Below are 16,479 nucleotides of genomic sequence, written 5' to 3' on the forward strand. Positions count from 1 at the left end.
GTGCAGATAGTGATTAAAATTTATTCAAGACAAAACACAGGATAACATGTAACAATTTTTCAGATCCCCTCTAGTTGAATCAAGGCATCAAATGGCTCATAATTAAAATCAGGTTTTGCAGCCCTTTGTAAAACGCATCAAAGAGGGCGTGTGGAGTCTTCAACATGAACCTTGCCCAAGAGGAAAATTGGCTTTCTGGTAGCTTTTCTGATGTTGATCAAAATGCTCAGCATATTTTTATCTCAAAACATGCAACAAGAATGAAGCTTGTGATTATCCAGACTAATCTACCTATGATTCTCTCGTCTGGTCACCTATCTAGTATCAGCTATGTTCTTATCTAGCCTACACACTGTCGTGCTGTATAGTCAAGCTACTGCATATTGTTGTGATAACGCCTAGGTGGTGCCAGGAGTAAATAATTAGTCTAAACCCAGCTAAACCTGAGTTTCCACGTTACATATCTCAAATCCAGACATTTGTATGAACTCCACATATATATCCCATTCATCCTTGAGCTTTGTAATCCAGTGCATTACAGACACTAGGTTTAGAGGGGTATGGGTTTCCGTCCATAATGCACCATATTCTTAACTTAATCATTACACAGGCACACAAAAACGTTGATGGATCTCCCCCACCTCCAGGCTCCACCATGGTGGGGGTTAATGCACCTGGACTTTTCTCGGCAAAAATATTCTCTTCAATTCAAAACAGAATTAAATTTGTTTGCAGTCTTAAAATTTCAACAATATAGTATACTGTTCTTAAAATACAGAAACACAGAACAATGCTATAGGCTGCCTTGAAGAAGTGCTTTAAGGAGATCAAGTACCTTTGTTGGGCATTTTTCTCCCTTTTCCTTAGCAATCCTTTGTACTTCTAATTAAAATTTCCCACACTGCTCATAGAGATCAAAGAGATAATCCAGACCATTTTTCTTCCCTCTTGCCAGTTCTCCTGGTTCAGTGACAATGAAAGGATGCTCTCAAGGCCTGTCCTCCCCATCCTCTCCAGGATCCTTGGACCGCCTTCTTTTCTGCTTATTCGTATCAGCTTTCCTTTCATCGCTCTCACTGCTGTGCTCAGGCACTCCAATCAATCCCGAGCCACAAAACTGTGCCTGATTACTGTTCTGGAGAATGAGAGTACTGTCTTTGCAGCTGGCTATATTCATTGGGGCATGATCTGCACTTGTGCTTGCTGGGAAAATCAGTGGATCATTTGCTCTCAGTTCCTTAGATGTTCCTACAAAACAACAAAACAAAAAGCTGGACTTGAGGATAAGATTTCATGTATAATATTTTGATGTTGGACTAAATGGTTGCAGATTTCATATATAATATTCTGTTGTTGGACCGAATGTTTCCATATTCTGCTGTTGGACTGCATGGTTGTATTGTATTATAACAAAGGGATAGCATGATTTCACATATAATATTCTGCTGTTGGACTGCATGGTTGCATTTATTATAACTAAGGTATAGAATGCTGAGATAAAGTAAAAGAATGCTATAATCATCCATCAGAATTGACAGCCACACATAATAAGTCAATTTCTTCTATGCTATTAACTGCAATGTGGGATTCTGTATATTCCTTTTACAATGAAAAGAATTGTGACTACAATGTTAGTCAGAACAAATAATGTACGTCTATGAAGGAATATTTGATACTCTGTGTTTGTTGTTAATCAGAATAAATCATGTACTTTTACGAACAAAAGTTTTGATACTCTATGCGTTTCATATTTAATAGGGTGTGAAATTATTATAAGGATATTCTAATTGTGAATTAAATAGGTAGAATTGAATTTAAATAATCTATTTTTATGAAGAAATATTTTATATTTTATGTGTGATATTTAATGATGTTTAAAATTATTATAAAGATATTTTAATTATAAGTGTAATATATGAAATTGAATTTAGATGGAAAGATTAATAACATTTTCTTAACTATTTAAATTACATTTAATTAATTATAATATGAGGTTACATGTTTTAAATAAGATAATAAATTATGTATGTTTTTGTAGATTTAATAGTCAAATAATTGCCTCTAGGTATCCCACAAATAAAGAAATCTCATACACCAATTCAATATTTAACTTAACCATAACCTTAATAATAATATTATATATTAATTTCACATAAATTCAAAGTTTAAATATTTTTAATCATTTAACATTACATCTTTATATATATTTTTATAATAAATAAAAAATTATCTACAAAATTCTAAAACTATTTTTTAAATTAAATGCTCCAAAAATTTAAATATAAAAACTTTAAAACATAAATAAAAAATATTAAAATAATAATTATCAAATCTTTTGAGATTAGAGGCTTTGTGAAAAGAGATTTTAATTTTAACACTTGAAATTTTTTTGGTTCGTGACTCGTCCTAAGAACAGAGATAAAAATTCATATACATAAAATTCTACATTGTAATAAAATGTAAGACTAAATAAAATCTCCTTACATTTAAAAGTTTACTTTCCAAACTCTCCTCCAGCATCCAACCAATGTTACCTCCAACATCAAATATAAAATATAAAATTCTACATTGTAATAAAAAGTCAGACTAAATAAGATCTCCTTACATTTAGAATTTACTTTCCAAACTCTCCTCAGCATCCAACCAAGATCACAATATGACTCTCGACATCAAATATAAAATTCTACATTGTAATAAAAAGTGAGACTAAATAAGATCTCCTTACATTTAAAATTTACTTTCCAAACTCTTCTCCAGCATCCAACCAAGATCACAATGTTGACTTCCAAAATCAAATATTCATTCGATAATACGATGTAGTCAACAGAAACTGGGTAATGGTCTCACACAGATTTTCAAATACCATCAAACTTCTGAGCCAATCTCTTGTATTATTTCCCAAGATATATAATAATAATATTTTATGATTTTATATCATTTTGGTCACTTTTTCATTATGATTAGGTTGATTCTGTTACATGGCCTATATTATTTATGAAAAGCCAACTGTTTCATAAATAAATGAACCCGCAAGTTATGGATGGGTTTCCCAATAAGCCAGGCACTCATTAAAAGACGGGAAACAGGTACCAGAAACTAAACTTCTTACGGGTTTCTTGAGAATAACAGGTTTATCACAAATACAGTACCTCAATCTTATGTCAGTTTAAAACAATGCATTTGTTTTCCTGTTTCAATTTATTAAACCTATATTGTTGTATAATGAAACTAAAATCACCCATTATTATACATGCTACCTTAAAACTTATAGAATATTCTGATAAGGTCAGAGCTTTTGCCTTAAGATTAATGAAACAAAAGAGCGGGACCAACCAAAATCACCACTGGTATTTACAAGCCTATATTGAACCCCATCAATTTCTATTCCTCTGTGTGTGAAAACTAGTGTCTGTGATGAAAATCTAACAGTCTATGATTCAAACCCAGGGCTTTGGGCTGCTCTACCATTGAGATACATGCCTATTTTATGACAGGTACTCTTACTAGTTCCAAATCAAGGTGTTGATTGTCCAACATCCCTTTCAAACCACATTTTGGATCAGCCCTCCTACCTACGGCCAAACAACTTCAGCACTGAACTCTGATACCAAAATGAATATGATAGGGAATAACCCCAGCTGGCGAGCTGCTCCAACCTGCAACTACATGCCCCATTCATCGCAGGAACCAGCCCATGGAGCTACATATATTTTTCAATATTGACGATCTTACTGGTTTGATATCAAGGTGTTGATTACTATTTCAAACACCCATTGTCAAGCTACATTTTGACTCAGGCTTCCTAGCCACTAAAATTAATACCGCCAATCAACCTCAACATCTGCCTCGGATGCCATGTTGAAAACTGCATGGTCTAAGAATTAAACCCAGTTGGTGCGCTGCTCTACCATGGATGGACCTACATGCCCCTTGCATTGGGGGCATTCTTACCAGTTGGACATCAACGTGCAGATTGCTACTTCCAACATTAGATGTTTGGTGAGACTAACTTGGAAGCATACTTTCCCATTATAGTGCAAAATAAGAATATAGCAGGTTATATGCAACAGAGTTGAAAATTGATACTGAAAGCTACCTACAGGCCAAGAAATTGATACTGGTAGATAATATACTCAGTAAACTTTGTGCAATCCATTGTTAAGCTGCAATGTTTCAGAAACTAAATTCTCTATTCACCATTTTTTTTCCAAACAATTTGTGTAGAAAGTAGTGTGATTCACAAATATTTGAGCTATAATAATGTGTGTTTTTTATACGGATTCAAAACATTGTCCAAATCATCATACCAGCGCTTTGATTCCCTGATATTTTGTTGTAAGCATGACAAATCACAAGTGTCTTAGCTATCAATCTAACTATTAGGTATCAATCTAACTATCAGGCACCTATTTTGTGTAAGTGAATCCTACCTGTATACTGTCCACAGAATGGAATATAAGATTTATTAGTGAACGTAGACTACAATACATTTTGATTGCAGGCCACCAATGCAGACATTCAGAAGAGGAGAAGATAAAATTACCTTCAGACTGCAAAAGTATTCTGATCATCATGTAATATCCTCTTTCTCTCTGCCTCAGACAAGATTTCCAACCTTTGCATCTCCAAGCTATCCTGCAATCTTTTCTTCTCTGCTCTTATGGCAGATTTAATTCCATATCTCTCCCCTATAAGAAGATCCATATGATAGAGTTCTACCAGGGTCTTCATCAAATCTTCAATCTCTTCCTCTGTCATATTGACAAGGGTGTTGGCAGTGAAGCCCATCTCGGTCATCTTGGCAAGAGTTAAGTACCGAACTCCATACTCTTTAAACAGATCTTCAAGGGACTTCAATTCCTTTCTGCCATTCATGGGAAGAATGACTTCCAACGGTCGTCCATGGTCCTTGTTAAAGACAGTTGTTGTTGGTGCTGCTGCTGCCGCTACAACTGGTGCTGGTCTCTGATCCCACCTAAAGAAACCTACAGGAAAGTGCTCTGCATCCATATTTTTTTCCGAAGTAGAATGCAGTGCGCTCCTACACCAAACAAAAACCACTCATAGAATTAGCACATGGGTGATAAATTATGAGATGCCTTTCATTGATTACCGATTGACTGCAAGATTTGAAGTTGATGGGTAACAAATTCCTTCAGGTATTTAACCAGACCAAGTGGGTTCCTAGCAGTACTTGAAGAAGCAGAATGTGTACCTCCAAAAACACTTCTAGGCCCAGGGATCTCTCTACCATCCAGTGACTTTACATTAGAAAATGTAAGGCTGCTCCCATATTTAACGCTGTCTTGTGAGTTTAATGCTTCTTAATCTAGTTTATTGGAACACCATTTTCTTCTAATCACATCACAGTACCTAGTAGCGATCGCTCAAACTTATCAAGACTAAGTATCTGAAACTATTCCAGAACTAATGATTTGACTATACTTTGAGTTAGTGTTGTACTCAAATTATTCATTGCAAGGCCATCTTTGCAGATTAAACAAAACTCTCTACAGTCCGAGTGCTATCTTCTATGAAATGATTTTCAGTGTATCCATTTTATTGTTTTCACTTTTATACTTTTCATTAATGTCCTCGAGAGAAATGGCTCTGGGGGTCAAGGGAACCTTATCCCAATACCGTACGTTGTAAATATTGTAATGGCTGCTTTTATGGTGTCCTATAGATTGCAGCGAGACTTGCTAGTCATCTGACAAGCATTTACCTATGAGTGTATAGTAATAAAGAGAATCAACTTGTATTAAGCATTAAGTTACTGGTTGTAGTCAGGGGTGAGTGTCTAGTCATCAAGATCATATCCCTTGGATGCAGCATTTACCAATGTAGATTAGGTAAGGGTGGCGAATCATAAAATCCATTGGTTTTATACACTCGACGGAAGGAGCACCCCAGCACTAACGAACGATGCTTGCTGTAGGATATTGGCTCTCTCTAAAAGGAAGGGCTAGCTAGCCAGGGAATTTATATTTAATCAAAGGCTGTTGAAAATTGTTTACCATGCAATTTTCCCATGGAAACTGCCTGCTAAAACTGTCTTTTCAGCGTCTGATGAGGAAAATATGACCGGGCCTCTTCTCCCTCCATTGTAAGAAAAAACTAATAAAACTATAAAAAAAAATTAAACAATAATAATCTTTTCAATTTGATTTTGAAGACTGTGTTGCAAAGGGAAACCCAAAAATCAAAAAAAAATATTTGTAATTAGCATTTGCACCAGATGTTGCAAAAGAACGCTTAAGGCAATAAATAACATATAATACTATGTAAGGCAATCGATAGCATATAACACTAATTAACGCTTTTTTGACCCACCACCTCCGAGCTGGCACCCGCTGTGCTGGCAACCAACACCCGCGCAATTTCAAACGATCCCTCGCGCCAAACATTCATTTGCTCCATTCGCACAACCGGAACAGGTCCTCTCGATTCGTTTCTCCTGCTCACGGTGCTTGCTCACCTCGCAAGTCCGCTCGCGGTGTTGAATCCCGACAGGCTGTGCCCCAGGGGTAAGGTAAATTATACTCTGTGAACAATGACATCCACCATTTTGGCGGGCGCCCGGAAGGCCCATGCATACGAATCCCACCCTGTGCTGCTATAAATTGTCTGCATTGGTAGCTCCCAGCGTCTGGCGAAACAGATACATTCAAGGTCTCCATTTGGGCGCAGGTTTGAGCGACGCTGAAGGTGTTTTCCCATTGCATCGTAATCGGTTACCAGACTTATAACGAACCCCTTAGCCATTCAGACATCTTCAATAGTTTTTAGGACGTGGTTTAATGGTTAATAGTTAAGTAGGGAGGTCTAATCTCAAACAAAATTATATATATCTGAAAAATGCTCCAAATGCAGTCCAATCTCAAGCAAAATTATATATATCTGAAAACTGCTCCAAACACAATTTTTTTAGTTGAAAAAAATAAAATAAACCACCGCCATTACAATTGCAAACTCAAGCTCCTGCATCCAGTGTGCTTGATTGTGTACTGCCCGCTTAGCCATGGAGGCCATGAAAATCAGATAATCTTAAACCACCGCCATTGCAAGCTTCCTGCATCCACTGTGCCTGCCTGTGCACTTTGCCAGGTGCATAGTTTATTTGGGCTTTTCATTGGGGTGAGATTTTGAGTACAAATATATTCATTTCTGTGAGAGGAATTTGGTGCACATTAATTTTCACATGCTTGCTAGGAAGGATGACCACGGAAAAATGCAAGGGCGCCAACCGGTGGAGCATTGATGTAAGTAGTAGGCTCAGACTGCCTGAAGTATGTTGCCACATATCCTTTATCCTCCTTTTCAACTGAAAACATTTTCCAATGCTCCTTTGGTGTGGTGCCATTGCTTTCTGCAATAAATGAATTATACCTTGCTATTTTAGCAACAAAAAATTTAATTGCAAGTGAATCTCATTTTCGTGTCAGATCAACAACCTTTTTCTCGAACTTCTTGTTCCTACTTGCTGAAAGAAAACTGTGTTTTTTGTTATCAACCTTGAATATTTCTTTCATGTCTTCTCTTGCATTATTATGGCGATCTGGGTTCTATGTCAAATGAAGTGACCAGACTGTCATAAGATTAGGCTAGTAATGCAAGCAAGGCGATGACTGCATGTACATTTTGAATTAGTGCCTCAACAGGTGCTAGCATCTCTAACAATTTTTTGAAGTGATTGATGTTGTTGGCCACATCTTATGTTGTCATCTTTATTTGTGAAAACTTCCTCAGCTATATCTTAGGATGACAACTTGATATTCATAAATGTTAAACATCTTGAATTTCAATTGATTGTTGCGTTTGGCTACATATTAGGAGCCTCCTCTTTATTTGGTGAAGTTCCCTCAGACAACTCTCACAGTTATAGCTTTCTTTTCACACACGTGTGACCCATTTTTCTTTTGGTGTTTTGGCACTGCTGATGTGAGTCATTTGATCATTAATGCTCAAAATGCTACAAGTAAGAGTCCTGTGATTATTAGTTTCCCATTTGTTGATTCTAGCAGTTCATATGGTATGTTTGACTTCATCTTCTTCCAGAATGCTAAATTGATCTTGTTCAATAATGGAATTCCCATTTGCAGCTTCCAGATGAAATCCCATGCTGTTAAATTTTACAACCAGATTTGTTTTAGACAAAGAAGAAAGTCAAGCTAGCTACAGCCATGGTTCTGGTGTACTTTGAGACTTCTAATTTGCATGGGTGTTTGTTGTATTGCTTGTTCTTTTTCAAATAGGTAACCAACCTGAAAATTAAAGTCTGGCCTTCCTTATGAAGAGACCATTAGCTTTGGTATCAAATATTGGAAAAAATTCCAGTGATCAAAGAGAGATATTGAGCTTGTGTTCGCAACACTAGAGTGCTCAGCAATTGGAATCAAATTTATTAATTAGGGCATGAATGTACAGCAAATAAAAGACATACCATCCACTGAAATATTTTAATTTTAGCAGAAAGAATGATGTATTCACAGTGGCCAAATATTAGAGAGTAAAATATACGATAGAGAATTGCAGTGCTTTGGAAATAAAATGCATGAGTCAACCTTACATTATCTGGAATTCTCCCACACTTACATAGTGTGACTACAATTTATCTATTCAAGTTGTTGCCTGATTATCATGTTGTCTTCTCTGTTGCATTCTCCTCTGTCTATCTTTCTTTGTGACAGTTTTTTTTGCCTCATTATATATTTTTTTACTATTTAATTAAATGTATTCAATACTTCTCTATAGATAAAGGCTAAAATGATTTTTTCTTCCTAAAGGGCTATTCATAAAGCAAGGGTCAGTTAACCTTCCTAAAGTACTATTCAGCTGTCCTTACATAGACAGTAAGACAAAACCTTGCTTTTAGGGGATGCAGGTGCAGAGGATATGTGAAGATTAACAAAAACTCTAACATTCAGTATATTTATCTTGCATGTTTTAGTTGATGTATTTCCTACATTTGCTATCCCTGATAAACATGATTATTTGTTTGCCTCTTGTTAGAAAGGGGTAATTCGGGGATAATTGCTGCACAAGGCCTTGGGCTAACTTGGAATGTGTGTTACTCAATTTAAAATTTTGTTGTTGTTAACTCAATGTAGCTTAGTGTTACTGCCACCTGATTCAAGAAAAAAACAAAGTTGGATAAATAAGCTTAGAGTGTATTGTCTGAAGATCCAAGGCCCAAATTATTTGTTGAAGCCTGAATTTTATCTTACCATGTATTGACTGAAAATCTAGAAATATATGGTAGTATTTTTTTCCTTGAGCTTTACTGTGTTATCAAAAAGCCCTATTTCTTTTCAACTTGTATGGATGTCTGGGGCTTGGCATGGTTTTTTGGCTGGATGTTTACACAGCAGCTTGTGAAGGCAAAACACTCTTATGCTTTATATTTGTTGTAACTTGTTTTATGGTGCATCTATAGGCTGCAATAGTCAGTGCACAAAAAATCTGGAAGAAAGTCAATTATTTACACAGCAGAAACTTGAACAACACAGACGATGCCATAATGCCACTACACAACATATGCCCAAGAGCCAGTAAGACATGTTTCCTTTCTAATTTATGGCAAACTATTCTTTAGGAACTATTGAAACTGTAGAAAACTTTGGAACGTTAAGAAGGCATTCAACAGTTAAATAAGCCACCTTTGATGCAATACATGAGCTTCCAGTGTTGGTTGGCAATTTGACTTCTATTAATCCTCCAGACAAAACACCTTCGATGCTATTTACGAGCTTCCAGTGGTGGTTGGCAGTTTGACTTCTATATTATCATTCTCCAACAAATGTGAATCAGTGATTCAGACCTTGATTCCATGTTGACCCATTTTAATTCCCAAATAAAAATGTATTACAAATCTTGGCAGCCCAAATTAACTTAGGCATTGTTTACGAAGGTACCATGCGGTGATTGTGAATCCAACCTCCACTTCAATGACTTATTCCTTTGTGAGGTCCCAACATGAATCCTCTACTGTTTCTCTTTTTCCAAGGTAATGGTTATCAGAGTCTAGTGACTATCAGTAATACAAAGTGTTGGAGTTGATATTATCAGACATGTGGATTGTCAATCGAACAGTAAATCTTACAAATCACAATTGTTGACAGAATGTAATCCAATTCAAAACGTGATGCAAGCCCTGGAAGTGTTTTACAAAACCATAATTCTATACAGGGTATGATCTCTATAACTAAATCCTGATCACAACATAAATTCTGAGCTAAGTTAAGATCAGTGAAGAATTATCAATATCTTAACTGGAAACAAATTTTGTTTTTGGTTGTGAGGATTGCCGGTGAACCAGTGAGACTCCTGTATCATTTTGCATACCATAAAAACCCTCTTTACATTGATTCTGCTATCAGAGGACAACATCTCATGTGTGACAGATCATTCTTGAGACTGGTACTGGTACTGCAGCTAGCAGGAAGGGTTGGTCTGCGAAGGCATGAAGTGCAGTGGATAATCCCTGTATCTAAAATGACCCTATATATGAGCCTTCTCTGTTTACACTACAGACAAATTTACTTTGACATAGAGGCCTAAGGAATCAGGATCTACAAAACCGAATTGTGTTAACATTGCACAAAGGTTTAAAGACCTTTTTCCTTCAAAAATAAGATTAAGGAACAATCCCTAACTCTGTTAACATTGTACACAGGTTTGAAAATCATTTTAATTAAGTGCAATTTAATTATTTTGTGTTTTGGTTTTTTTTATTTGGGGTTATAATTTTCGGTAAGATTATGATTTTGTATTATTTAAAATATTTTTTTGAATAGATAAATAGATTAGTACTATGAAAATTCCTTGTACTCACACATCTGGATTATGCAGATTTAGATTATGTAGATATTACAACTCAAACTTGTGATTCTAACTCTTTCTTATTAAATTTCAATGAATTAAACAAAAAAATATAACAAAAAAACACCAAAACATAAAAGATTTGACTGGATTAAACTAACCCTTACCAAATGGAATATTATAAAAGCACTACAGAACTATGCTTTCAATGTTTAAATCAATGAAAACTACAGCTACTCCCGACCCACAAGATTAAACATTTCTATGAAACAAAGATATCAGAAATGGCAATAGTAAATGGTTTAATCAAACAGTCAGAAATATGGCAATGAATCAAAATCAATGAAAACTACAGCTACTCCCGAGCCACAAGATTAAAGATTTCTATGAAACAAAGATATCAGAAATTGCAATATTAAATGGTTTAATCAAACAGTCAGAAATATGGCAATGAATCAAAAAAATATGTCCAAGCAAATATCAGTGGGAAAAAACCACTCAAGGTTATACATCAAATCCTTTAAGAAAATAAGTAAAATTTCATGCTGGAACACATTTTCCCTTTTAATTTTCATTCATCCAGCCCAATTTTGAACCAAAATTGAAAAATAATTAATACAGAACATGAAAAAATTATAAATTTGCATGGGAGAAAACACAACTAAATTTGCATGGGGAGAAAACACAACTACTTTTCGTCTGACATCAATATCTACTGTAAGCTGTGTATAATCATGTCTCACATAACTAAATATCAGGAATCTACAAATTTTACAACTAAAAATGAAAGGTATCACGTTTACATTTTCTAAAAAGATTTTGTAAGGGAACAAATTACACAATCTCCCATATCTATCTAGTTGGGACCCTGATATATGTAAGATCTTGAGCCTGCCAAACTTCAGGGCCTGGTCATATCTAGAGGGTTTAAAACTGTCTTTTCTTGTGCCCAAACTGAGGTGATAACATGTTCTGTGCTTAATATACAACAAACAATATATGATTCAGCTTAAGCCATATATAGATGAAGGCAAGTGATCAAAGTTCCAGCCCTTCCCATTTTATAGTGGGTTACTGTATCATGTTGATGTAAACCTGGAACCCCGATGTTACCCCTATTAATACAGAGTTGGGGATCCATGTTAAAATGAATTACTGTATTGTGTTAATGCTGAGTTGGGGGCCATGCTAAAATATGTTAATGCATTATATTAAGTTGGGTGTCAGGGTTCAAAACTCATTACACATCAAATAAATATTAAAAACTCGTCCAAAAGCCCAAACAAGAAGATTCAATCCGTAACATATGCAATAGCAAATTCATCCAACAATCTATAGAGGAGAATGCCACTGAAAACATATACCCACCATAGCACACAAACTATCTATAACCTGATACCATCAATCACAAAATCCATGAAGAGATGGCATATCTGCAACTGAAAATTAAAACAGCAGAGAAAAATTCTTTTAGTTCTTTTCATGTCCCTAAATGCCCCTTACACAGGTGAAGGCCTAATCTCTGAAAGCCTAAGGTGAAAGCCTAATCTCTGAAAACAACCTTAATATTAGATTTCAGCCAAAGATACAATTCTGATATATACCATACAATGACAAGAAGCACCTTTCACCAATGCAAATAACCCAGAACTAAATAATATTGCATTTCTAATTTATGAGCTGATATGCCAACCAGTCTTCAACCAGCAACTAATATACCATGCAATACTCTGAAATAACACCATTCACTTATCACCTATTGGCCGATTATCTGATTCAGATGCTTCAGTCACAGGGCCAATTGTCCTCGGATCATCCATCTTTTTAGGGGGAGATAACTATGTCCACACTTTTTCTTTCGCTTCATTTTTTCTTATACTTTCTTTTGTAGTACTTATCATTAGTATCATTTGGTTCGTTTTTCTTGCTGTTATTCCAGAATTTGTCTCATTTTATTTTTCTTAGATGTGGCATTTTGTTAAATTCTTCTAATCTTTTGTTCCACTCTGGGAAACTGTTGATATTTTCTGCTTGCTGCTCTTCCATTTTCCTCAAAGACTTTGTTGTTCTTCCAGCTTCCTCCAAGATTTTGCATATTTTTGCCAAAAAACTGCTTCCAGTGGTTCCATCTTTAATTACCATCCAAGCTGGCACGATTTCTGCTTTGTTATCACTGAAATATTATGGGGAGACACTGTAATGTTATGGGAAGATTTTTAGGGCCCAAGATTTTGCATATTTTTGCCAAAAAATTGCTTGTGGTGGTTCCATCTTTAATTACCATCCAAGCTGGCACGATTTCTGCTTTGTTATCACTGAAATGTTATGGGGAGACACTGTAATGTTATGGGAAGATTTTTGCCCTAAATTTTAGTAGATCACTAAGGTTTTTTAATTTTTTACATTTTATATATATATTTTTTTTTAAACTTCCTTTCTGTTCAAATAATAAGATAGCAATTCTACCATAAAGGTTGTCTGGTCTTTTAATAGCGCAAACAGTCTTACAGTGCAGAACTAATCATTCAATAATCAAGCAGTAACAATGTAACCCATATCCACTATTCTGGTGAACCAATCCGTTTCATAGTATTTCCAAATAATTCTAAACAAATCCAATAATTCAACAGAGAGAGATTATAGATCCTTGCAAATCACTGAGCTACGATGTTCTAGTTTTGATTTGAGAAACTAGGGGGTCCTATTCATGTGGCGTTCGCAGTACTTTTGGTCCGGAACGATGTCTCTGGAGCAATGCCATTTCTTACCGTCTATTGTCCGACATCTTCCGGGTTCTGTATCCATGTTGCCAGCGAATCCCATGTGGAACGAACTCCACGGCGCGAATGCCATAACATAAAATGCCTGTCAGCTTCAAATAAAGCTTTATTTTTTACAGAACCTACCTATAATAAACTTGACTATTGCACTTAGGGGTGGGGGAGGAAGATGATGACGAGGAGGAAGCTGAAGAGATCTTTGGGGAAGAGAATGCAAACTTTTCCGAATAGGAACGATAAGCTCAGGCGGCACGGGGACACAGGCCATCATGTACTTGAAAATCAACGCCTGGTGTTCCAGTTCCTGCTACTGCGCTGGACTGAAGGGAGGACGTACTGCTGTTCTGACAACATGCATTCCTAGTCCCGTTTCCATTCTGCCCGTGTCTCTTCCCCTTGCCATTAATCTAACACTTGAAATTTGTGTAATCGTCTAACATCTAATCGTATGGTGCACAAAATGGCTTGAAATTTGTGTAATCATCTAACATCTAATCGTATGGTGCACAAAATGACACGTAGGCAAGGAGGGCAGTTGATTTCAGAGGGAAACGCCTTACGGCCTAAAAATTGATAAATATCAAAATCAGCAAATATCGGCTTCGCAAAAAGATCGGCAATTTGACCTTAAAATCAAGTTGTTTGCAATATTTATACTCTACTTTTTTGAATTAGAATATGTAATTTCATATAATGTCTTACCAAGAAAGTATATATTTTTGTTATTTGTAAGGGTTAGTAAACAGATGCATTGCTAGAGTTAATAGATCATCAAGACCATGTTAAGCACATGTCCTGAAAATGCAGAAAGTTTTGATTTTCATTCATCCAATAATCTCTCCCAATATAACCGGTTATGTTTAGAATAACTCTAATACCACTTGTTAGAATTAGATTACCATTGCACCAAAAACCAGCAAGTATTACTAATTCTTAATTATCAAGTTTACAAATTATACATTCAAAGTTATCAAAGAAATTAATTAAATGTTAACAACATTTTAATCAATTATATTATTAATATTCATTGTTACATGGGAACTGCTCCTGAGAGGGGGGAAATCCATTCCAATGGTTCCCGTGCTCTCGGGGGCTTTGGCACTGTATGGGAACCTTCCCTTTTCAAGGGGAGCTGCAATGGGAGTTGGGGAAAGTTGGAACTGTATGAGAACCTTCCCTTTTCAGGGGGAGCTGCAATGGGAGCTGGGGAAAGTTGCGGGAGCTTTGAACACTGTTTTTTTTGGAGTTTCGGGGTTCCCTGTGTTGGGGAAAGTTGCAGGAGCTTTGAAGACTGTTTTTTTTAGAGTTTCGGGGTTACCTGTGGTTGGGGAATACAAAGCTTGTAGAGAAATACGCTGAACTCCCCACAAAACATGAGTCAAACATGAGCCTACGTTGAAACCTTCAGAGGAAGAAAGGCCAAAGACATTAGCTTGTAGAGAAATACGATGAACTCCCCACAAAACATGAGTCAAACATGAGCCTATGTTGAAACCTTCATAGGAAGAAAGACCAAAGACATCCTTAACACCGTTTGAAGACTTTCTTTTTTTGGAGTTTCGGGGTTCCCTGAGGTTGGGGAATACAAAGCTTGTAGAGAAATACGCTGAACTCCCCACAAAACATGAGTCAAACATGAGCCTACGTTGAAACCTTCACAGGAAGAAAGGCCAAAGACATTAGCTTGTAGAGAAATACAATGAACTTCCCACAAAACATGAGTAAAAAATGAGCCTATGTTGAAACCTTCACTGGAAGAAAGGCCAAAGACATCCTTAACACCGATATCTTTAATTGAAAAACTAGAGCAATCTCTTGATGGGTTAAGGAAGTGTGTATCGATTAGCTTGTAGAGAAATACGATGAACTCCCCACAAAACATGAGTCAAACATGAGCCTATGTTGAAACCTTCACAGGAAGAAATGTCAAAGAGACATCCTTAACACTGATATCTTTAATTGAAAAACTAGAGCAATCTCTTGATGGGTTAAGGAAGTGTGTATCGATTAGCTTGTAGAGAAATACGATGAACTCCCCACAAAAGATGAAGACATCCTTAACACCAATATCTTTAATTGAAAAACTAGAGCAATCTCTTGATGGGTTAAGGAAGTGTGTATCGATTAGCTTGTAGAGAAATACGATGAACTCCCCACAAAACATGAGTCAAACATGGGCCTATGTTGAAACCTTCACAGGAAGAAAGGCCAAAGAGACATCCTTAACACCAATATCTTTAATTGAAAAATTAGAGCAATCCCTTGATGGGTTGAGGAAGTGTGTATCGATTAGCTTGTAGAGAAATACGATGAACTCCCCACAAAACATGAGTCAAACATGAGCCTATGTTGAAACCTTCACATGAAGAAAAGGAAGTGTGTACCAATATCTTTAATTGAAAAACTAGAGTAATCTCTTGATGGGTTAAGGAAGTGTGTCGCACCTCAATGTAAGGGCGATATCTGGGATGTCATGCTAATGAATATTTCTTTTGTTGTTTATGTATATATATCGCAGAGGATTGTGTGTGCATATTGCATGTGGGAGTGAATGCTTAAACATTAGAGTTGTTTTACTTTTTCTCTTAAGAATAACTAGATAAACATATGTAAAATTGTTCCTTTGTATTTTTAATCCATATTGTTTTAAAGACTTAATGAGCTTGACATTTTAATATTTTATATATATAAAAGGGAGATACTCAAGAAGAGAGACACCCAGAGAATATATTTATATATAAGAGAGATTATATATTTATTATTTATATATTTAAATTGATTTTAATATTTGAATAGTTTGATTCAATATTAATTTCGATTATTATATAAATAATATAATTATAATATATATATATATATATATATATATATATATATA

At 35.7% G+C, this 16,479-nt stretch overlaps 1 pseudogene across 2 annotated transcripts; it reads right to left on the bottom strand.

Moving 5' to 3' along the window:
* Positions 1–838: 838 nt before the first annotated feature.
* LOC149180600 (floricaula/leafy-like protein FL1 pseudogene) lies at positions 839–5,533 on the bottom strand (annotated as a pseudogene). Of its 2 annotated transcripts, XR_016257475.1 has the most exons (3): positions 5,216–5,533; positions 4,544–5,041; positions 839–1,248 (listed from the first exon to the last, which is right to left on the bottom strand). The product of XR_016257475.1 is annotated as a floricaula/leafy-like protein FL1 pseudogene, transcript variant X2 (transcript). The 2 variants fall into 2 exon arrangements; XR_016257474.1 differs by lacking the exon at positions 5,216–5,533 and having other exon boundaries at positions 4,544–5,208.
* Between the last annotated feature and the right edge of the window lie 10,946 nt (positions 5,534–16,479).

The sequence above is a fragment of the Pinus tabuliformis genome, chromosome 3_2 (assembly GCF_031772625.1).
Source record: "Pinus tabuliformis cultivar Carrire ecotype Pingquan chromosome 3_2, CPIR1, whole genome shotgun sequence".
NCBI classification, from domain to species: Eukaryota; Viridiplantae; Streptophyta; class Pinopsida; order Pinales; family Pinaceae; genus Pinus; species Pinus tabuliformis.